We start from the raw sequence: 25416 nt of genomic DNA on the forward strand, positions 1-25416 counted from the left end.
AAATATCTTATGTTGTTCCAAAATCTACAAATTATGCATTTGTACACGTGTTACAGATACAGATTCAACCATAGTATGAATCAGTTTCTGAATATACAACAGAACAATATTTTTAAGCAGTATAAGAAGAAAATTACAGATGGCTTTGTTAGTTTGGTATGTAAAGAGTAATATAAACCTCTTAGAAGTGCAAAAAGTGCCTTTCAAAGAAAATGGAAAGAGCAAAATAAAATTAGAATTTTACTGAAGTTCAAAGTCATGAGAATCCCCAAGTTCTTGTATCTATGCTCATTTTTCCTGATTTATAATGCCCCTTTCCAGATCAAAATCTGCTATTATTATATTTTAATTTTTTCTTTTATCGTAGAGTGTTAGTTTAATACACACAAGTTTAACGCACACACACACACACACGCACATGATATTCTTTGTAATTCTATGAGTGTATATACACCCATAGAATTACAAATATATGGGGCTATCACATATGAGATAACAGTACTAATTTTAGTACAAGGCATAGGAGTTAGCCTTGTTCTTTACTGGATGAGAGTGATGTTCTTTTTTACCATTTTCTTTTCTAAAAAGTAAAAGGGAGAAAAGATGGAAAAGTTTTTAAGTCTGAAACTGTACATGTTATGAGATATTACCCTACTTGCAACCTAACAAGTCAGCCTGACACTCTCTCTCTCTCTCTCTGTCTCTCTCTCTCACACACACACACACACACACACACCCCTCTAGATCAGAGCAAAGCCCTGTTATTAACAGAGAAGGTTGAGGCAGTCCCCCAAGCCCCAAATCCAAATCCCCACAATGTGGTTTGATGACCGCCAGATGACCCCTGCACGCACAGAGGGGTCTGCACCAGAGGAGAAGGGCTCTGGAATTGTGAAACTCAGAGTTCTCCTAGAAGCTGCTGGCACACATGTCCATCCTCCCCTCTGAAGATAGAGAAATCTTGTTTTTTTCCTTCTGGACTGTAAACAAACACTCCCTTGGGGAAGGAGAGGAAGTTTTCCACCCTGAAATGTAAGCAATTAGCACCAGGGGGATTAGAAAGATGCCTCTAACCTCGATTACCTTTTGAATTGGAGCAAATGGCTCTGGGAAAACTCACTGTCTAACTTCAAAGCCATGCTATGGTTTAATCATCCTTGTACCAGTGTTCTTTGCTCAGAAAGCCCTGAACTTGCAAGAACAAAATTACTCATCTCCTGACAAAATTCCTAGCAGGAGGACATATTAGTGCAGTGGATTAATAATTCAATTGGCATTACATTTTCAATGATTATTTTCAACCTGATAAATTTATATGATTAATATTTCAGAAATATGGAATCTCTAATTAAAATGAAATGAAGTAAATGTCAACAATACGCTTAAAGTATTTGCATCCCATTTGACTGGAAATGGATGAATGTTTCCAATTTACAACTTTTTTCAAGCAAAAAATTGAGAAAAAATACGAATATAAAAATTAGAAAATTAGGCAAAGGGTATGAAAATGAATTTTAGAATAAGAAGTGTAAATGTCCTTTAAAAATGAGATATACACAAACTTACTAGTAGACTGAAAATGCAAAATAAAACAAAAGTATAACATCTTTTACTCAATATATTTGACAAAAATTTAAACTACTGACAATATCGGTATTAATGAAAATATAAGGGAAAAGGTACTTTTATACACTGCCGGTGGGAATGGGATGTATTTCAAACTTTTTGGAATATATCCACAATTATCTATTAAACTTTGTATAAAACACTCCACAAAAATTTATGTTTTTTTTGTTCCATAGTTTAAAGTTGTTCAGAGTCTCTGACAAAGACTCTGTCCCTGTCCCCTTGCTAGTATAGGGCAGAGTCCTGTGCAAAAGCCGACTCCCCCCATCTCCACCACCAATCAGTGGGCAAGAGCTTTTATAGACAGAGGAGGGGGCTACATGCAGAAACAGCTCAGTCAGCTCCGACAGTCATCTTGAAATTGGTCAGCAGTGGTCTGATCAGTGTCATCGTGACTGTTTTAAGTACAGTTAACCTTCAGTTCCAGGGTCGGCTTGTTCCCATCTCCTTGAGGCCACTTCTCGGAATCGTGGCAGCTTATGTCATGACGACATAAGTCTGGTCATCATGTAGTTAACTTCTTCCACGTGGTGTGGGTTTCAGTATCTACAAGACAGCCCACAGGATGTGGCTCAGAATATTATCTATAGCCCTTGAGAAGGAACTAAAGGTCCTTGACTTTGCTTACTGACTAAACTATTATTGTTCCATCCTGTGTGATTGTTTTCCTTTGTTTCTGCGTTTTCTCACTTCTCTGATTAAACTTCTTCTTTGGCTAAAGTTTTTTACAACAAAAGGCAGGTGGAGGACATGGGGCGGAGTGGGAGGGGGAAGGACCATAGGGTCCTGCTCTGTTTCAGAGGTGTTCATATGACTGAGGTCTAGCTCTGGAAGGATGTGTGTATTGAGAGGTAAGAAAACTTTCCTCTACCCTTCTAGGTTCTTCTGGCTGGTTTAAGAATTAAATTGACATGAGACAGATTAACAGAGAAAATCAAATTTAATTTTAAACCCCACATACATGAGAAGGTCAGAGACCCCAAATACATGAAAAGTTCAAAGAGAGAAGGGTAAAATAAGGTGTATATACCATCCTGAGCTAAGAAATGGGATAGACCCCTGGGGCTTCCAAGGCCGGGAGGGTCATTCATAGGACAATAAGAAGAGAAGGTGCTTAGTAATTAGGTATTTGCCCTGCCAGATAGATGGGCCTACTTAGATAAAATTTATCTCCGGCAATATCTCTTTTCTGGCAAAAATCTCCAATTTAAAATAGTCTAGGTAGTTAAGCGAAGGGCAGTGGTTTCACTTGAACCTGCAGAATCCTGATTGCCTTTAGCTCAAAATAATCCTCATGCAAAAGTGACACATTTTGGGGAGGCCCATTCTGAACCCCTATATATGCTACTTCAGGCCTAAATTGTAAATATCTGTCTCCTACAGGTGATCACCAATGCCCTTTCACCTTCTGGTTAGTTTGTAATAGAAGATATTCCCAGGGAAACTGGAATACATTTGTAGAAAATGGCTGAAATTTAGTCACCCTGGGTCCCTGAGGGAGGAGGTTGCCCTCTGTTTTGTTCACCAACCTACTACCATTAAACGAGTGAGAAATTAACAATTCGTTTAAGCCACTAATGTGTTGTAGCTCAGTTCTTATAGCAACTTATTGTAGCCTTACCCTAACTAGTCAATCTTAAAAATCAAACAAACAAACAAACAGAAAGGAACAAACAAAACAAATATATAAACGTGTCAAAAGGAATGTGATAGCATTGTAGTGGCAAAACTCTGGACATAAGATCATATCTTCAAATAAATTATATAATAACATTGTCATAGATTATTAAATCTAATGAGATAAATGATCTGGAAAATATGCCTACTATATTTTTAATTAAAAAGGGAATATGTATGTATAGATGTTGGTATGTGTTTATATGAACAAGACGAATTATTAATAATGCCTACCTGAAGTTATAGCAGGGGAATAATTGACTTGATACGCTGAACATTTTGTTAAAAATCTATAACAAAAAAGCAACTTTTTAATGGTTCATCAATATTTGTGTTCTTTCATTCTCCTATTAACTTTTGTGGGACTTTAATTTTCTGCAACGCATTCTCTTATATGTATACAACCATGGAAGAGACAGGTTGAACAAAACAAGAAATGTGAACATGTTTTGTTTCTATTCATGTATATATTGGTTTTAAGTAATTTTGCTAGAACTTCTTTTTAGCAGAATTACAAATTTTCTGATTAAATATTGTTTAAACTCTAACAACATCTTAATAGGAAATCATGTAGGATTGGAGCCCAAAGTATACAGTTTAAGCTTTTGTAGATGAAGAAGACAACACATCTGGATACTGGGGCTTTTCTTTGATTAAAGAAAGATGATTAAATCATAATAAAAATACCTTCTGTTCATTGCATGAGTTGCATGTGTCAGTAAAATTGCAATTTCATAGTTAGCTGAACATAATATAATATATAATAAGCTATGTTACAAATAGTGGGATTCTAAATTAATACTTTTATGTATGCCTTGTAGCACTGAGAAGTCCATTTATTTCCATAAACTAAAGTCAGCCATTAAAAAAGTAGGGCTACATTTAACTAGTTTTACAGTATGTATTTGTTCATTTTAATAGACAGCAAAGTGATATTTTGAATTAAAATACACAAATGTTATCTTCCCTCTTCAAATGCAAATCTTGTGTTTTCCTCTTATTTTCCTGCATATATCTTGGTTTTCCAATTGCTATACCTACATGAAGTAGCAACTTAGGATGGGGTTCCTTTGTTGTTGCTGTTGCTGTTAAATTCTTTCAAGGTCTTAAGTTGAATTTAGAATTGTAAAACAGAATTTTCCAAGAAAGCACTTCAGAAATAAGATCGTGATTGTAATTTGAATATTTTATATTCATAGTCTCCTTTTCTGTTTTTATTTTGTCAGTATGTACTCCTTAGATATATCTGTTTTTTACAGAGACTGTACTTGCATATCTGATGGGTTAGGTTATACCCCCAATAACTTGATAGATGCAAGAGGCTAATTTGCTTAAAAGTACGCATCACACGTCTTGGCCTAAATTCCTTATCTTTTTTGATAAAACCACCCCTTAAGCATAAGTCATCACTTTACAGCAAATAAGTATTAAAAAGCATATGTTTTACGTTTGAAGGTTACAGGAATAAACAGCACACACACTATGATCATCAAATGAGACACAGAGTTAATATACTTTGAAGAATTTAAGGAAGTTGTGTTTCCCTCCCCATGAGAGAGGCCATCACAGTGTGAAAAAATCAGTAACCAAGGTAATGAAATTAAACAAATGGTAGTTTGAAGAAACATTAAAGATGAACTTTGCCCTTTTCACAATTTTTTTTTTACTAACAGACAGTTTTGATATTTTACAAATGTGTATTTAAAAATGTTTTAATATTATTAGCTGGCACTTTGAATTTTATCATGTGGTGGTACTTGACATAGACTTTTCAGTTTGATATTCACTAATGTCATTTCGAAAAGTTCCCTTTATTATTGAAGGAAAAAATCAAGATTAAATAACTTGCTAGAATATATATATATTTATATATATATAGAAAGTCTTAAGTCTGGACTTCAACTAAGATTTGCTTGATTTCAAAACTAGAGTCTCTAAACCATACTGTCTGCTGGCAGTGGAATTGATAAACTCTTCAGTAGTAATGAGTGACCTCCTTAGGTCTAATTTTCTTTGAAAAATAATTTCTGAAACATAAAGATTATTAATGTAGCATCTCAAAATATTAATAGTGTGATATTTGGTTGGCATTTCTAAATATTTTTCTTTGGGGAATCAATGATAGTTATAGCCCAAATCATTTGAAAAACACTTGTATGATTTTAAATTGTATCTCTTCATTATTGTGCTTTCAGATAAACTAAATAAAAACTTACACTTTAATTATGGAAAGGCTTTTATTTAATCATGTTTACATTAGTTTTATTGTATAAGTTTTCAATAAATCAAGTGGCAGCTTAGAGTGCAATTAGAATTCTGTTATTACCTTACTGTAATGTAGCTATAATAAAAAACTCCTATAAATTGTATTTTAATTGATTAAAAGTTTTTCTTTTCATCAAAGATGTGTTATCTAGGACAAAATTTAAATAAATCAAGACTGACAATATGTTTAGTGATTAATGAAACCTGTAATTTTTAAGGAAAACTGCCTAGTACTGGGTAGTTTTTTTTTTTTTTCAATTAATAAAATCCAGAAATATAAAAGTAGGGCAAAGACATGACTACTAATACTGGCCTGTAAATCTATATATTTTTTACAGCTTTACTGAAGTATAATTGACATTAAATAAACTGCACATGATTAAAGTATACTATTTGGTAAGTTCTGACATACGTATACAGTCCCAAAGCCATAACCTCATCAAGGAAATGAGTACATTCATCACCTCTAAAAGTTTCTTCCTGACCCTTTGTAATTTCTCCCTCCTGACTCTCCCTGTCCCAGGCAAACTTATCAAATTTCTGTCACTATAGATTAGTTTTCATTTCTCAGACTTTATATAATGAAACTATATACTAGGTAATTGGATTTTTTTTTTTTTTGATGGGGTGGAAGTCTGGCTTCCTTCACTCAGCATAATTCTTTTTAGCTCAATCTATGTTGTATGTATCAGCAGTACATTCCTTTTTTTTTAATTTTTTTTTTTTTTACTATATCTCATTATAAGAATTTACCACAATTTTTTTAATGCTTTCACCTATTGATGGACATTGGGGTTGTTTCTAGGTTTTAGTTATGGCAAATACTGCTGGTATTAAAACTTGTTTACAAGTTTTTGTGTAGATGTATGTTTTTATTTATCTTTTGTAAATAGTAGGAGACTATCTGGATCCTATGATTGATATATCTTAAACTTTTTTAAGAAATTGCCAAACTCTTTTCTCCAAAGTAGTTGTACCATTTTACATTCACCTCTAGTATATGAACGTTACAGTTGCTCCGCATTCCTGCCAACAGTTAGTATTATTTTAATTTTAGCTATTCTAGTTGATTTATCATGGAGTTTCACTGTGGTCTTAATTTGCATTTTCTACTTCCTAAATAACTGATGTTGAGAACTTATTCATGTGATATTTTGCTATCCAAATGTTTCCTTTGTTGTTGTTCAAATGTTTTCCAATTTTTGAAGTTGGTTATTTGTTTTCTTTGTGGGAGACCATATATGTAAACATAATGTAAATATATATATATACATAATGTATGTTTACAAAATTGTATATATTTTATAAACAAATATTTATTAAAATATATCTATCTCTATATTAGGTAAAACCTGTGGATCACCTTTCCATTTAACAGTGCTTTTTGAAGAACAGAGGTTTTTAATTTGAGGAAGTTCAATTTATTACTTTCTTGTTTTACTTTTAAAACTTTTATTTTGTATTAAGAAATCTTTGCCAAACCAAAGACCACTAAGATTTTTTTCCTATTTTCCATCCAGATATTTTATAGTTTTAGCTATTTAGGTCTATGATCATTTCATGTGAATTTTTCTGTATGGTGTGTGCTAAGTGATGAGGTTTATTTATTTATTTTTACATATTGCTACCCACTTTTCCTGCACTATTTGATGAAAAGATTATCATTTATGAGAATGAATTGACCATATTGGTGGGGATCTACTTATTCACTCTCTTCTCTGTTCCACTGATCAATTTGTCTGCCTTAATAATATCACGCTGTCTTAATTACCTGGAAATCATGTATTGTAAGTCCTCCAACATTATTCTCTTTCAAGATTGATGTAATGATGAATCTGTATTGTGATTGATTGGGAACTGACAAATTAAAAATACTTATTCTTCCAATTCATAAGCAAAATATACCTACCTTTTTGTTTAGGTATTCTTGTATTTCTTTTAGCCATGTTTTATAGTTTAGTATGCAAAATTTGTGCATCATTTGTCAAATTTTCCCTAAGTATTTCATATTTTAATACTATTATAAATGGTATTTTAAAATGGGCATGAACCTCTATGTACCTATTTATTCTAGAAGTGCAAATAAGTATTTATATATATACAATTATAACAAGAGAGTACTACATTTCATTTAGAAGAGAACAGATACATAAAATAAAGGATATTTAAGGACAAAAATAATTTGAACATTTTAATATCTTCTCATAAATATAAAAATATTATCAAAAATTTGTTCCGAAAGAAAAAAAATAATATGTCAAAGTTAGGAATTTACAAGTAACTATTTTTATCCAGTATCATATATGATTTTATTATACTAAATATTAAAATATAGTTTAGCAAAAATAAGAACATTGGATTCTATTTTTAGTGTAAACTTTTCCTATATATGCCCACTTTATAGTAAATATTTTTGTTAACCTCTTGGCCCCTTAGGGATTTTACTTTGTGACACTTGGTCTACATGGTAACCACTTAGAGAAAAGAAGCTCACATGCAGACATTTTGAGTGAGTTAGAAAAGTATGTCTAGATAGAAAGAGAGCCAATGAGATAACCACCACATCAAAAGCAGTAGAAAAGCAAAGGGCAATAGTCACTTTTGGACAGATATTCAATTTACTGTATGCCCAAATTGGAAGAAAAATAAAGAGAAAGAACAGCATTTGCCTATGAAAGATTTTCAGGTTTGTACAGAGAGGTCTCCTGAAAAATCATGTCTCAGCTCCATGATATCTTTTCAAGCAAATTCCATTCTAGTTCTCAAAAGAACAGAAAAGTAAACTGGAGAAAAGTTTACAAATTTTAAATCTAATGACAAGCAACGGACTACTGCCTAGAAATTTTCCTGCTGAATATGTGTTGTAAAATTGAGGTTAGACGGGCTTCCCTGGTGGCGCAGTGGTTGAGAATCCGCCTGCCGATGCAGGGGAACCGGGTTCGCGCCCCGGTCTGGGAGAATCCCACATGCCGCGGAGCGGCTGGGCCCGTGAGCCGTGGCCGCTGAGCCTGCGCGTCCGGAGCCTGTGCTCCGCAACGGGAGAGGCCACAACAGTGAGAAGTCCGCGTACCACAAAAAAAAAAAAAAAAAAAATTGAGGTTAGTCACTAAGTTTCAGGTCATTGAGGGGAAAAAAAAAAAAAAAATATATATATATATATATATATATATATATGTAGTTTGTTTACCAGGTTAACATTAAAAAGTAGCATGAAAGCTTTGTAGAGAAAACAAAAATATAATTGACAACAGCAAAACCCTGTGTAGTATTGTCTGTTCCGTTAGGTTCAGGCAATTGGCAATATCTGTACAAATGATTATGGTTAACAACCAATAGGGCAGAAAATGATCAGGAGTAGTTTAAGTATATTTGAAAATGGCTTACAGAGTATCAAATGGATAAAAAATATTTCTTGGTTGTTTAAAATGACAGTTCAGAAACTCAGTGTGATTCTAACAATGGACTTGTCTATGAAAATAACTATTTCCTATTTTATAGAAAAATTAAGACAATTTACAAAATTAGGATGGATTAGAAAAGGAAAATAAACAGTATCCCATGAGATAACGGCAAATTTATACAAAGCATCCAGGCTAAAAATACAAGCCATGTAGTCTAAGACCTTAATTTAATTCTCAGCCCTTTTCCTATCACATCATTTTTCCCTCAAATTAACAAAATATTTCTAACTACATAACAAGGAAAAATTAGAGTTCAGAATTTAATTTATACTTCTGCAGTTTATTAAGATTACTGCAATATATACAATTAGACTGGCCATCTGTAAACAAATACGTAAGGGTGTGTGTGTGTGTGTGTGTGTGTGTGTGTGTGTGTGTGTGTGAAGAGAAGAGAGTTGGATGCTCATATCTCCTTCTGCATCTACATTGTTTCTTCATCACACAGTTTGTAGGCTTTGGAAAACTACACACAACATGTGTGATAGAATGAGAGTAAAAAAGTAAACAATATATTAGACTTTTTTTGTTTTTTAACATCTTTATTGGAGTATAATTGCTTTACAATGGTGTGTTAGTTTCTGCTTTATAACAAAGTGAATCAGTTATACATATACATATATTCCCATACAAAGACTTGTTTTTTAAATGGAAAGCTGCCATACTGAAATAAAAATGAATCTTTTATAGTAACTGTGTAGTGAGGAAAAGGATACCAACTTGGCCAAAATATCATTTAAATAAATTCTATTGGTTAATGTTGTAACAAGTTTATAACCAGATCACATCTGCCATCCAATTTTGTGGATGCTTAATGCACTAACCCCAAATAAAGTCCAAATTCAAGCTCCCTAACTGTATTACTTCCTCTTTCATTAACCCATATGATTATTATAATGCTGACCAAGTAAGTGCAAACCAGGCTACCTACAGCAGCACCTGCATTTACATTTGCTAGGTAGAGATTTCAAAAATGGTGTACTAATCCTGCCAAGAGGATTAGAAGAACAATGAACTATTATCTCATATCACTAGCACACCATCAGGCTTAATAATTGCAATAGAAAGTGTTACTAGGGTGCGTGTGTGTGTGTGTGTGTGTGTGTGTTTTTGAAGGTATGTGTATTTAAATAATCACAAGTGTATTCAGCAGATGCAAGGCAGGTATTTCTAGCCCTGTTCTTTTTCTTTTCTTTCTTTTTTTTCTTACAGACTAAATTGGGAAACCAGACTAGCAATATAGAGCAAACACAAACAAAGAAAGCAACAAAGAACAGTTCCAATGTTATTTAAAACATATCTCTTAAATATCATTGAGGCCAATAATCTCATAAAAGAGTGAAAGAAATACAAACTTTGCACCAATGATTTGTCTACCAAACTTAAAAATGATATCAGAGAAATGTAAAATTCAGGATAAACTAAAAGCCTCTGTTGAAAATTTTAAAAATCACTATAGAGAAAGTAGTTTGGACCTACAAGGAAGACTCAGCAATTGGGTTTATATGCTGGAAAGAAGCAATGACTCAGGAAATGACATTAACCTGTGCTTGGACTGAGCCTTCTGTGAACATCTTTATTACCTAAAAGGGTTTCCTTTATGAAATCCAAAGAGCAGCCAGGTGAGCAATTAGTTTTGGAACTGCATTGGCACCCACTGCAAAAACCCAGGGTCACAGAAGAGATATTTTCTTAAGAATAGGAAGGAGTTAAGCCCTGATGATCTGAAGATAGGTAAGTTGGGTCCACATAATTCATGAGTGGAGCAGTGCTCTAGGAGCATGTGGAAGAAGCTGTGGTAGGAGGGTAAGCTTCCTATGAGCATCAAGATCCTGATGGTCTGTAAGCCCATGTGGTCTACTGATCGAGAATATTAGCAGCGTGTTCCTGGGTGCAGGTGAGATCAGGTGCATCTGTAGAGACAGGAGAGCAAGATGGTCAAGAGCAACGCTGAGAATGGCAACTTGGGGAAAGAGAAGTACAGTTTAAGGTGAGGGTAAGATTGTTTTCTGTGAGACAGTGATCACCAGTTCTGCTCTATCCTCCAGGGCTTTCAAAAAAAACAAGGTAGAGAGAAGCCTGAAGTTGTGTATAGACCCAGGCTGACTGTATAATTTACTGTCTGTTCTGGCATAAATTCCATAGTGAAAGATGGCGCTAGTAAGAACTCACCTGGTCACTGGATCCCTCCTGAGCCAATTGTAGTGTGTAAGCTATGTATATAAATTTTATTGGACTACAGTTGATTTACAGTGTTGTGTTGGTTTCAGTTGTACAGAAAAGTGATTCAGTTATACATATATTCATTCTCTTTCAGATTCTTTACCCATATAGGTTATTACAGAGAGTTGAGTAGAGTTCCCTGTGCTATACAGTAGGTCCTTACTGGTTATCTATTTTTTATATAGTGCCCGTAGGTTATATTGATGGCTAGAAGGGAATCTCTCGGTATAGCTGACTTAGTTTCAATTTGTTAGAGTGACTGATAAATTTAATATTCTTAACATAATGAGGCTATGGGATATTTGAACATAAACATAACTATGGAAATGAAGCGTTGTTACTTATAGTAATGATGACAAGGAACATAATATATGACTACGATAAATATTTTAAGATCTCTGAACGGAGAAAGCAAAAACTTTCTAGAAAGTATTTGTTTTATGAAGATTTGCACAACTTTCTAATTTTTATTTTCTTATTTTTTAAAGCAGTAAGTCTTGCCTGGTGGAGTTAGGAGGGTCAGCAACATGCCTAGGTTGTGGGAGCTGAGTAGTAAGTAGCATTCAGTACACATTGCCTCAAATATTTTTATTTATTTAAGTGGGCTGTTATAGCCAAACTACTTTTTGTGTGTTGGGGTGGTATAATCACTCACTGTGTTGTATGGGGAAAAACGGAAATTGCTGCTTTAAGATGGAACAAGCTGAGTCTCCAGAGTGTTTATAAGCTAGACTACTGCCAGTTTAATTGCTAAATGTTGTTATTAATTAAAATCAATTATCTTTTATTAAGTTTAGAGGAAATACAAAAACAACATAGCACATTAAATAATAGCAGTGAAAATTTTGAATCTTTATTAAGAATCATCAATTGTGATCATAATAGACATAACTTTATGACAGAACACTAGGTTTTCTCAGCCATGAAACTAAAACATTGCCAATGAAACCACAAAATTATCTGTAGTGAAAAAATCATCAAAACTACTGGTTCTGATACTCTTGAGAGTACATCAGCTAATGAATGGCTCTTTTGAGTGAAGATGAATTATGGTTTCTAGTGCATAATATTAGTTTCAGAAAGTAAGCCATGTATTTCACGTTTTTAAGAGAAACATTTCCAAATGTCAAATCAAGGATTGTGAATGTATTTTCTTTCCAAAACTTCTGAATGCCTTTTGTTTCAAAACCAGACTTTCTCTCTTTAAACTGCAATTTATGGCTTACCTCTACTTAATTAGCTTAGAACTTGATTGTCTCCGTTGAAATGAAAGGAAACAAGCTATTAATTATAGACTGAGACCCAAACTGATGGGGACATCAATACTTTTATTGCAGTTTTCTCAATAAATCCCAGATCGTAAAGCCTTATGCATGCATTCTGGAAGTGAGACAAGTTTAATGTCTATTAACATGGAGACAACACATTGATTGCCTGCTATGATATTAAAATGAGATGATGGGACAGCCTCAGGAAAAAAATTCTCAAACAAAGTCAGCATTCCACTGCATCAATTCATTATTAAAATGAGATGATGGGACAGCCTCAGGAAAAAAAATTCTCAAACAAAGTCAGCATTCCACTGCATCAATTCATCTTATCTTAAATTAGGATATATATAATTTTTGAGCCTTTGTTATTCATATTAAGGTAATATTTTTTGACTTTAAAACCTCAATATTACAGGTTTCAGCACAGAAGGATATATTTTTTGAGCCTTTGTTATTCATATTAAAATAATATATTTTAACTTTAAAACCTCAATATTACAGGTTTCAGCACAGGCACTGAATTATTTCAACAGACATTGAAAACTTAGCAATAAATGTCAGTATTTTCTGATCCATTTTATTAACTATGTATCATTGCCAATAAAATTCCAATCATTTAATTTAAAATGTATTTATTGTGAGACTAATCAATACCAGAAACTCTATTTTGATGAAGGAGAAGAAGGGATAATTTCTGGTATAATTGATTGAGTGAGAGAAGACAGAACCTAGTGCATAAGTGGCAGGTTTCACACATCAGGTAAGAAATGCACTATTCACACAATATTGGAAGAGAAGGCAGAGTCCATAGGTATGTGTAAAAGTATGTGGGTAGATTTGGTGGTGATATCATTTGTTCTCACCTGAAAGCTTCTGTTTTTTTGATTAATTAGAAAATAGTTCATGATTTGATACTGTACTATTAAAGTAATGCTCGAAGATGGGGCTTTGAATTTAACACAGATCCAGTCAATACAGTTATGGTTTTGCCTCACATCTGCGTGCATGCAGGCACAGAATAGAGAGTTTCATCTAGCAAGATTTGGGCTTTGTTCAGAAAAATATTTTTAAAAGGGGCAAGGGGGTTGGTTATACATGAAAGATTATGATTAGAATGATAGAACATGGTATCAAAGTTTTTGGGGAGAGGGATATGTGACTTATTTTCTGATATCATAATTTAAATGCTTATCTCCATCTTGTCTTCTCTTCCAGTATAAACATTTAAGACTATAATACTCTGAAATACCACCTTTACTGTATCAAATATGAATTGATCAAGCTATGTTATAGATTATTTTTTAATTCCCACAAAATCCTTCTTTGATAAATGAATTATTTAGAACTCTGTGGTGATGTTTGATAAATTTATTTTTATTTATTGTCATTGCATAGTGGTGTAAGAATATATTCTTTGGGGTAACAAGTATCTGATTTGGGGAGAAGCTTTATGTCTTTGTACATTCTCTATGCACATAAGGATATGGATTCTCCAATTTTTAAATTTAAGAATCTATAAATATCAATATTTTCCAAATAACTTATTGATAAATTATGTTGAAATCTCCTGCTATACTATTATATTACTAAACTTTTCCTTTAGTTTTATTTTTTGCTTAATATATTTTGAGGCTGCCTTCTTAGATGCATATCAGGTAAGAATTATAAATTTTTCCTGAGGAGTTGTATCATAATTTGGTAATATTATTTCTAACACTGTTTTTTTAGTTTATAGTTTATACATTCTGATTAATATCGCTCCACAAGATTTATTTGAATTCTACTTGGCTAATACATCTTTTTCACACCTTGAAATTTTCTTTCCTTCACGATCTGTGAACTCACTTATAAGTATTATATTTCTGAAATATTTCTGAAAATATAATTTTTAAAAAAATATTCTGAGAAGCTTTGTTTGATACCAGCCTTTGTTTTAAAGGAAACCCTGCTGGGACTTCCCTGTAGGTCCAGTGGTGAAGACTCTGCATTCCCATGCAGGGAGAGCGGGTTTGATCCCTGGTCAGGGCACTAAGATCCCACATGCTGCACAGTGCAGCCAAAAAAATGAAAGAAAGAAAAAAAAAAAAAAGGAAAGCCTGCTTTTAGTGTCTCCTTATTTCACGTTGCTTCTGGCTCCAGTTTCTCCTCAATTAGTTAGGGTATTGGTGGTGAAGGGGGTCCTTGTTGGGTTTTTGAATGGCTATTTATTTTTAATTAATTCTTTCTTGCTTCATCGTGATCTAAGATATTTAACTATGGTGTCATACTTACAGTATACTTTATCCTGAATCTGCTTTGCTTTGGAGTATGAGGGCATTCTAAATATCTTTTCTACTTCTCATTGTGTGACCCAAGAAATGGTACTTATGCCTGTTTTCTCATCTCTACAATGGATAAAATAAAAATAATACCTACCTTTTAGGGATGCTGTAATTATTAAACGAGTTGCTACATGCAAATTACTTACTTAAAAGAAATAAATTATGCCTCATTCTGTACCTACTGAATCAGAACTCTAAGGAGGAGGTCGTTCTGTGTATGGTATTTTAAAAAGGTCTACTGCTGTAGTTATTTCTGTGTCTACTGCCACTGCACAAATTCACATAAATGTTGACATGTAAGAAGGTATACCTCTTCTCCAAGCCATAACTTGTAAAGTATCTGTTGCAACTCTTTAAAAATAGTCCCGGGCTTCCCTGGTGGCGCAGTGGTTGAGAGTCCGCCTGCCGATGCAGGGGACGCGGGTTCGTGCCCCGGTCCGGGAAGATCCCACGTGCCGCGGAGCGGCTGGGCCCGTGAGCCATGGCCGCTCAGCCTGCGCGTCCGGACCCTGTGCTCCGCAATGGGAGAGGCCACAACAGTGAGAGGCCCACGTACCACAAATAAAAAAAAAAAAAAAAAAAAAAAGAATAGTCCTTTTCTCTGTCTCCTCTCTTATTCCCTAAGATACTGCACTGGCTGTGGGAACAGTTTTTCTAGGTTAATTTGGCTTTGGCTGGTGGAGAACAATTTTCAGTTGAGTGACTACGATAGGCTACCCTGCTGTTCTAAAGAACTTTTCAATGTTGCTAATAGGTTTTTACTGTTAAATACTTCCTAATATCCCAAGTACCTGAGGGGTTTTTCATTTAAGTTCTTCACATTTATTTATGCACTGGCTCTAGTAAGCCTGAGTGCTTTGTCTTTATCCTTTTAATGATTAACTTGATATTTAACCTAAGGGATGGAAGCTCTGTGATTTTATGGGAATGATAGAATTAAACTGCCTCCCACAAAATCCCCACAGGTTTAAGAGATAAAAGAAACACTTGGAGAATATATCTCAGGAGGATACATTGTTATGTCCTATGGAAAATAGCAGATAGAACCAGACTAATAGGGATTAAGACACCCACCGCCATTGTGATAGATAAGTACCAAAAGCTCATTACAAAAAATAAAATACAGAGAAGATTAAAGAAGTATACTGAAATAATAGAGAGCAAGTTGATGAAATTCTAAGCACATTGGCAAAATTAAATAAAGTATCACTTTTTATCATAAGGGTTTATCTCCCTATAATTAAAATTTAACCACCCTGCTAAAGTTAAAGATTAGAATGTGTTTTTTTATGTTATTTCTCTTTCACTTTTATTATATGCTTTTATCAGGAATTTAGATATTCTGATTAATCAAATATTTGTTCATGTCATATATTAAATATAAATAAATAACAAGAATAGTCCTTCAACACTAAGAATATGTTGTATATTAATTGATCATTTATGATGATGTAGAAGAAATTTCTGGATTTTTAAGGTTTAAATAGCATTAAATATTATTTTATTATAGTTGTAAATATACATTATATAGATAGCTTGAAACTATGGGAATATAATATTCAAATAAAGTGCTAAATGAAAAGACATAACGTTAAAACATTATTCTATTAAATGTAAAGAATCTTAAATTCTTAACAAAATACATTTGGTCAAAATTTTTTTCTAGTCTTAAAGACAAAGAAACCTATGTTACATTTTGTGCTTCTATTGATATACATTGGTGTAAAATGCTCATCTTAGACAGGTTATCAATCAAGAATATAATCCAGTACATGGAAATTCTCTTTACAGCAATGTTTTCTTTCATATGAAAAATACTAACACATATATTGCATATACTGGCCCACATAGACAATAATTATGGTGAATTTCACTATATTCATATTAGCCATTAAACTCTGGAGGAGGAGATCTTTCTGAAATAAAATAATATTGATTAACATACGTTTTAAATGTCAACTCAGTATATACTTTTGGTATTGGTAATTGTGGAAATGCAAAACCCTGTATTTACTTTATTCATACAGATTTTCCTTGTAAGTATCTAACAGACTATTCAAGATGTGTTCTTATGAATCTCTGGACCTCATTTTCTCATATGAATGATGGGGTTAAATCAAGTCTTTCTTCTTTTTCTAGAATATAAAATGTTTGTAATTACCATGAATTACACAATAATGCCCCAGAGATCTAACTTCATTAATACAATTAAGCATTTCTAATATTTTATAATATATTTTTTGGGAGGAGATAATGGTCTGTGAATATTTTCACATTTCTGCATAATTAAGGCTTACTGAACAAAGTAAATGCCTAGAAGATGACTAAAAATCAAACATGCCTTGGAAGTAACAGATAGTGAATATCTCTAGAGAGATTTAAATTATTATCTCTAACAAAACTACCTTAAGAGTAATGAAAACCTAGGAACCATCCATCTTTTCTCCAGAAGTTTTGTTTATATTCTAGAGCTAATGTCCCTTTCTCTCTGGAAAAAAGGAAAAGCAGAAGTGACAGCATCTCTAATTAAGCTTTGAATATCATAATTTTGGGATTCCTCTCCTATAGTGTAACCAATGCATATACACAGTAACATCCAGCCTTTATTACATATCCCATGGTGACTGGAGTTCAGGGAACTGGCAGTAAGATGCTCTATGTATAATAGTCTGTGTTTTGATCCAGAGACCTCATGTCCTGTATCAGGATAAATAGGTAAATACAGATATAAAATCTTAACAATATTGAATAAAATGTACCTTATAATTTCTTGGCTTACAAATCATGAATTTAATATTCAATTCTACAGAAAATTTTGAGCACCTGTAAGTGGCAGGCACTGTGCTAAATTCTTTCACAAACATTATCTTAATTAATTTGATATCATAATTGTCATGAACCTGTTCTAAGACGCAAGAATATAATTTAAATAATGTGATAAAATGTATACTGATTTACACTATTTAAAAAGAAAATTTGGAAATTGTAAGCATGCTTATCACACAAAAAAATCTTAAGTTTAAAATATATTATTTATATCTGTCTGTACCCACTTTTAAATCCTCTGCCTTCAACTAAGCAACACAGCAGAAGTTTCTTTCTCTCTTTTTATCTATAATAAAATGAAAACTCCATAAGCATGCCAGATATTTTAACTAAGAAATGTCATGGGCTCATGGACTGAACAACCAGCATAGGGAAGAGTGAGCAGGTATGTGAAAAACATACTTGTTAATTTTCAAACTAGCAGACTTCACTGAAATTTAATTTGAATGTGTTATTAGGTTGGAGCCCTAACAATATTCACAGAGTGAAACATACCTTTGATGAACCCAGCTTATTCATGCTATTTGAAAAATTTAATGCTGCTTGTGTTCCATAAGTTAAGAATGTCTTAGTTGCTAGAAATAAACACTTTTAGAGAAAATTAATTTGACTTATTCCCCCCAGTTCTCTGTAGTTGAGTAGTTTGGCTGAGCTAAGCTAATGATCAACTTGACGTTTAGAGTGTTACATTTTGCTGGTTTGACCTTTCTCATTTTAAGAGGAAATCTTTGAGTCGCAAGTGGTGGAAACATCACTCAGAGGTCCCATGGCAGTCAGTAGAATGATCATAATTTAGATATAAAATTCTTAGGTATTAGTTTTTTTTCTTGACAATTTATCATATTGAAAGTAAAATCTGAAAAACTTAAGAGAAACATACAAATGAAAAAAAGCACACATGCCATTAGACATGAAAGCTATGATATAATCATGTGCCATGTAGCTTTTAAAAAATTCTACCATATATTCACTAGAATATAAGAGTGGAAGAAGGCTAAAATTATTCTTAGTATTATTAAAAAAATAGTTCTCTTGTTTCTTGTGGACACCCTGAAAAGATCTCAGGAATCTCCAGAAGTTCCTAGACCACAAATTGAGAAATGTCAATTTAGAGTATAATTATTGCTTGTCCACTTTTATTTCTCTATAGTATTTTATTAGATATGTAAATCACCAATTATCTGTTTATACCACCATGGGTGCACATTTGGCTTGTTTTTTTTTTTTTTTTTTTTTTTTTAAGGTTGGGGACTGCTGTTATAAAGGATATCCTCTAAAATCATTGCATTTTCTGTAATGTTGTTTTTGAGAGATTTTTTTTTTTAACATCATTATTGGAGCTTAATTGCTTTACAATGGTGTGTTAGTTTCTGCTGTATAACAAAGTGAATCAGCTATACATATACGTATATCCCCATATCTCCTCCCTCTTAATTTGTATTCATATGAATAAGTCTAATGGCATTGTAGTTCCAGATTCATATTTCAAGGCGTTTTCTCCAACATACAGCTAGGCATGAAATTGCTGGTCTGTACAATTTTAGTAATAAAATTAGCCTTCAACTTTTCAAGGTGAAGGAAAATTGTTTCCTGACAAGTTGTGTCAATTTACATTCTCACCAGCAGGATAAGAGATTTCCCATTTCTTCACATTCTTACTGACATTTTCAGTATTTATAATTTTGCTACTAGATTAGGGGAAAATGGTTTCTAATTGCAGTTGCAATTTACCTTTTCCTGATTACTCATGGATTTGAATGTGGATTTTTTGCATATATTTATTATCCATTTGGAATGCTTATTTTGTGAAGTAAATTATTTTTATAACTGGTACTTTTTGTACAAAAAAAAATATATTATTTGCTCTTAATAGAGCTATGCCCATTTTCTTTCGGTTAGTGCTTTCATATTATGCTGTATTTCACTTTTACTCTCAACTTTTCTCTATCCTTAAGAATTAGGGGTGCTTTGTATGAAGAACTCAGTTGGATTATTTTTTTTTTAAATAAACTTCACAATGTTTTTTAACTGGAGTTTTTGTCTCTGTTTAATGTAAGTAGCTATTTGGTCATCATATCTACCAACTTATTTTTGACTTTTCGTTTGTCTCACATGTTCTATTTTCTACCTCTGTTTTCTTGCCTCTTTTTGAGATCAGATGTCTTTTTCTCTTTCTACTTTTCTTCACTTATCAGTTTGGAATTGTCATAAGATGTTCCTTTTCTAGAGGTTACAACAGAAATTACAGCATGCTTACTTAACATATCATGGTCTAAATTGAGAAATATCTCTTCATGGCCTCCCCCAACACCAATCCTTTAGAATATTTTACTCTTATATCTCTAATCTTATAAAATTTTATTTAGGAAAAGAAAATATAACTTTTTAAGTCTAAAAAATATTATTACTTTTCATACAGTCAATAGCCATAAGATTTACATATTTACCATACATTTTGTTCTTCATTTCATCTTTTATTTTAGACTTTCTACTTACAATTTCATTTACTTCAGTATTACTGTCCTATACAACATGGCAGACTTTCATAACCAGACTCAAGTATTATACAGATGTTAGAAGACTTAAAATTTGAAATAACTAGCTTTAATGTGTTAAAGACTAAATTGTAAAGGTTGGCAACATGCAAGATGAGATAGATAAAATTTTAGCAAAGATGGAATCTATGTGAAAGAATAAATAGAAGTGCTAGATATAAAAACACAATATAAGAAATGGATACTTTCAATATGCTCATCAGTAGATTTTACAAAGCTGAAGAAAGAGGCAGTAAATCTGAAGACAGGCCAGCAGAAATTACCCAAATTTAAATGAAAAGAGATATAAAGAGTAAAAAAGTAAGAAAAGAACAAATCATCTAAGGGTTGTAGGATACTATAAAATGGTATAACATATGAGCAACTGGAAGAAAGTAAAAAGAGAATGAAGCATAATAAATATTAAGAAAAAAATGACTGAATATTGGTCAAAATTAGTTGCATACAACAAACCTCAGATCCAAGAATCTAAGAGAACACCAAGCAGAATAAATAGCACAAAACAACCACAAAAGCACATCTCACTTAGTCGTATTATATTAAAACTGCAGGAACTAAAAACAAAGGAAAATTTTCAAGATAGCTGGGATGAGAGAGGAGACACCTTATTTACAAATGAACACTGATACAAATGACAGCAGATTTCTTGTCAGAAACTGTGCAAGCAAGGGAACAATGGATTGCTGAAGGCAAAACCCTCTCGACCTAGAAATTTATATCTGGAGAACATATTCTTCAAAAGTGAAAAAGTAAAGACTTTCTCAGACAAATAAAATTTGAGGGAATTCATTGCCAGCAGACCATCTAACCTACAGGATGTGTTAAAGTTATGTATACAAAAGGATTTTTGTAATGTTAGAAACATGGACCTACACTGAGAAATGAAGAACATTTGGAATGGAATAAATGAAGCTTTGAAGATTATATATATGTTTGTGTGTGTGCATCCATAAATGTATATATACACATACATTTCTCTCTACATATGTATATATCTGGAATATAAATGTATATACTTAAAACTGTTTAAGGCAATAAAGATAATTATGCATTGGTATATGTGTATTATGCATTGGTATATGTGTATATATACATATATAATAACACAATATATATACATACGTATATATTAATCTAAAAACTTTTTAGTCAGTAAATATTCATGTTAAATAGAGAAGAGATAATCCCCCTTCCCATGTACCATTTCCTTATAATCTTCAGATGATTAGTGGGCTGGTGAGGAAGAATAAAACAGAGGGGTCCATTCAAGTGCTTGCCCCTATAGCATTTAATTTTATTTAATGTGGATTGTTAGGTCTTTCATGTACTGTGAACCTGGAGACTATTCAAGCATGAAGACATTTTAACCTCCTTCTGGAACAGTCTCTTGATTCTTTGCTTGATCATATAATTGATGCACAAAAGTAGATTCTCATTGCAGTACTAAGGAAAATTTGATTTTCCATGTGTGGCTTTGTGATCAAGGTCAGAAAGAAGATTATATAAAAATACTATAAAAGATAATGTTAAATAAAGAGAAGAAATAATCTTTTAGGTAAGACTATTCCACAAATCTGCCTTTAATCAAAGTTACCTGTAAAGGCTTTCCTATGAGATCATGAAAAAGATATTGTAAATGTGAAGTATACTATATACACACAAGTTTATAACCTAGGTGCAGCCTGCTATCCACTTGTAAAAGCAACCATAAATCATAAACTGTATTTTAAGATTAGAATTAGAAAGAAAATTTACAGTCAAGAGTAGAACAGAATTCCATTTCTCTGGGTAATTTATTCACCATCTTTATAAAATAAAACTTCAGAAAAATTATCCTTGTCAAAATTTCTTTTTTTTTTCTCCCCACTCTGGTGACTTGCTAACAACTAACATTGTTATTTTCCTTCATCTAATTTAATAAGGAACATTAATCATCCATTAGTTGGTTCTTAAGCTTAATGTTATTTGCTGTAGTCCACAAATAAGACAGCTATGGCTCGAAGTTGTTAGCAATCGAATTCTATTAGAATATAGCATTTATCTTGTCCCTTCATATTAGTTCAGTTAATTGCATTTGATTTTTTATTATTCTATTTAATGAAAAATATACACTGTTACATGTAGGGCCAGCCCTAGGCAAAATAGTGAGGCAAATTAATGTGTGTCTTCGGTTTCTCCCTGTTCATTGCTCTTCTCTCATATTTAGGAAGAATCTCACATAAAAGTCATTAAATGACTGATTAGAAATGTTGGCTTTTCAAGCATCATTGCAAGTCAACGGCCTGAAAGTTTAGGACAGCTGAACCTTCCATAAGACTGGTGTCTGATATGTTTGTACATTGACTGACCACAAATATACCTAAATGAACTAAGTATGCTAACAGTCTGATTCAAGACAAAACCTGATGCACATATAAATGTATGAGAAGGAAACGATAATGGAAGGAAATCAATGGTTTCTATCATATATTAGGTAGCCAAGTAGATTATATGAGAGATATTAGTGGCAATACGGTAGAAAATAAACCGTGAACAACCCTTCTATGAGAAAATTAAAATCAGTTTCCTATTTCACAAAAGAATGAATTTTCAAAGGCTAAAAGCAAAGCAAAGCAAAAGTCAGAGCTCTAGGAAGTAATCAAACATCAAGGCATTTTTTTTTACCAGAGATTTTCTACTGACTTGGTATCTTAAACAGTTTGGGCTGCTATACCAAACACACAATATTCTGGGTAGCTTAAACAACATTTATTTCTCACAGTTTTGGAGGCTGGGAAGTCCAAGTTTAAGATGCTGGCAGACCCATTATCTAGAGAGGGACTGCCTTCTGGCTTATAGACAGCTGCCTTCTTGCTGTACCCTCACATGGCCGAGAGATAGGTCATCTCTCTAGTGCATCTTCTTATGTGGACATTAATTCCCTTCATGAGGGCTCCAACCTCATGACCTAATTACCTCTCCTAGGCCCTGCCTCCAAATACAATTGCATTGTGATTTAGTTTTTAACATATGAATTTTCAGGGGATACAAACATTCAGTCCATAGTACCTGGGAAACAATGAAATTCTGTTTTGATGACTACATGAGTTATAGAGGATAAGAAATAAAGCCCAGGGCCTGCACAAGGTGGAAAATCTAATAGTAGATCCCCACATAAATACGATTTCCTCAAATATAACATGCTCAGTGTAATTGTGAAGGAGAAATGAGTACAACTTGCAATAGAAAAGTGGCTATCTTAACTTTAATGCTGAGAGAGGAAGCCAAGACATAAGCAAAACATGTATCTCCCTGGAGGATGCATGAGGATATGCCTTGCACCGTCCGGTGATCCTTAAAAATTTCAAATTTCATTTAAATTATCTTTTCCACAAATTTTTCCCATCAACTGTAAGAAACAAACACAAATCCTCTTTGGAGGAATGACTTTTCAATCCAGGCTTCAAAGGATTCACAGATAAAATTCAAGGAACATGGACTTACAATTAGGAAGAAAACAACAAATTTCACAGAAAAAAAAGAGACAAAACAAAAATGGATCATAGTACCATAAGCGAGAACCAGCAGGAAAAAAAGCAGTGGATTCTAATGAGTAAGAATTTAGATAGGGTACCTTGAACTTCCCGGAGACAGACGACAAATGATCTACATTATTCGGTTAAAAGAAATAGAAGAAGGCATGTTATATGACAAACAAAGAGACATATCAGTTAGACTTTGCTACCAAACAAACTACTCTAAAATTTAGTAGCTTAAATGAAAAATTATTTTTTTAACTTGTAGGTAAGCAATTTTGCTTGTTTTCAGTTGGGCAGTTCAGCAGCTGCTTTTGGATGGGTTTGCTCATGTAGCTGCAATCGGATTCCAGTTCATTTGAGGACAAGTTTAATCTGCAGGGGTCCCAGCTTGGAGGGTGTTTTCTGCCTGGTGTGTTCTCTCACTTCTAGCCTAATAGCCTGGAGTTATTCACAGGATGGCAGAAGTTCAACCAGTTCTGAAAGAGGGACTTTTGAACTCTCTTCCTATATCATGTTTGCTACTTTCTCACTTGCCAATGCAGATCAGAAGGCCAGACCAGTTTCAAAACTGGGGAAAAATAGATAACATCTAATAAGAAGTTCTTTAAAGTTCTTTCAAAAAGGAGATGAATATCTGGATGGGTGAACTTTTTCTAGGTGACACTTTCCATTAGAAGGTCAATTCAAACACAGGGAAGTTTTGTTTTAATGATTTTTAAATTAACAAATCCCTAACATATCTTTTTATTTTGTTTTATTATCCAGAATCCCTATTATTCAGAAATACATCTTATTTTTATTATTATAATCTCATTTCCCTTGTGGTTTTGTCCTGTATTTTGAGCAGTCTCTTTCATTTCATATTTTAGAACACTAATTTTATTCTCAGCAGAGATGATGAGATTTTATGTTCCTCCATTGAACTTAACATTATTTTTTTTGAAGAAAAATCTTATTTATGTTTTATTTTCTTGGGAGCCCTCATTACTTTTCCATTTGTTTTATTTCAGTATGGACAACCTGTGCTACTGATTCAGCTGTGTATCTTCCTTACATTATTCTATTCATTTAGTATGTTTATTTCTTCTTAGGGCACTCATGTAATACAGCCCCTTGTTTGCTGCTTTCCACTGTCCTCAAAAGGGCCATTCTGTTAGGATGTCTCTGGAATCGTTAACTGGCAAGAGGTAAACCATACAGTAAAATCCTATATTTCCATGGCTAGATAGTGAACAAAGTACAAATTCCTTATTTGATGAGACTTCCTTGCCAAGTACTTTTGTTGTCCTTCATTTTTAATAAGTGGTGGACAGGGATGGAGAATGTCCTCTCCTACCAGTCAGAATGGCCTTCACCCATTCTGTAGGGAATTTGTTGGTTGTCACTTTCTTAGGAGCAATTTGTGGTCATGCAGTTAGGGACAGGGAAACTGTTCTCCTTAGGGTACTAAAGAGAGCAACTTGTGCATTCAGGCAGCCATAGAGTGAGAGGTCTTCTCCTAGCTTCTTCCAGCAAGACAACTTTTTTCTCTCCAAATGGATTCTCCCCAACATCATTAAAACAAACAAATTTATCTGTGAGATCTCTCCTTTGTAAAACTCGCAGCCTCAGATGTCCTTAGATTCTTCCACATTTCCACCAGTAACCCATTTTATTTACTGGTGGTACAACAATGC

The sequence above is a fragment of the Physeter macrocephalus genome, chromosome 4 (assembly GCF_002837175.3).
Source record: "Physeter macrocephalus isolate SW-GA chromosome 4, ASM283717v5, whole genome shotgun sequence".
Classification (NCBI taxonomy): Eukaryota; Metazoa; Chordata; class Mammalia; order Artiodactyla; family Physeteridae; genus Physeter; species Physeter macrocephalus.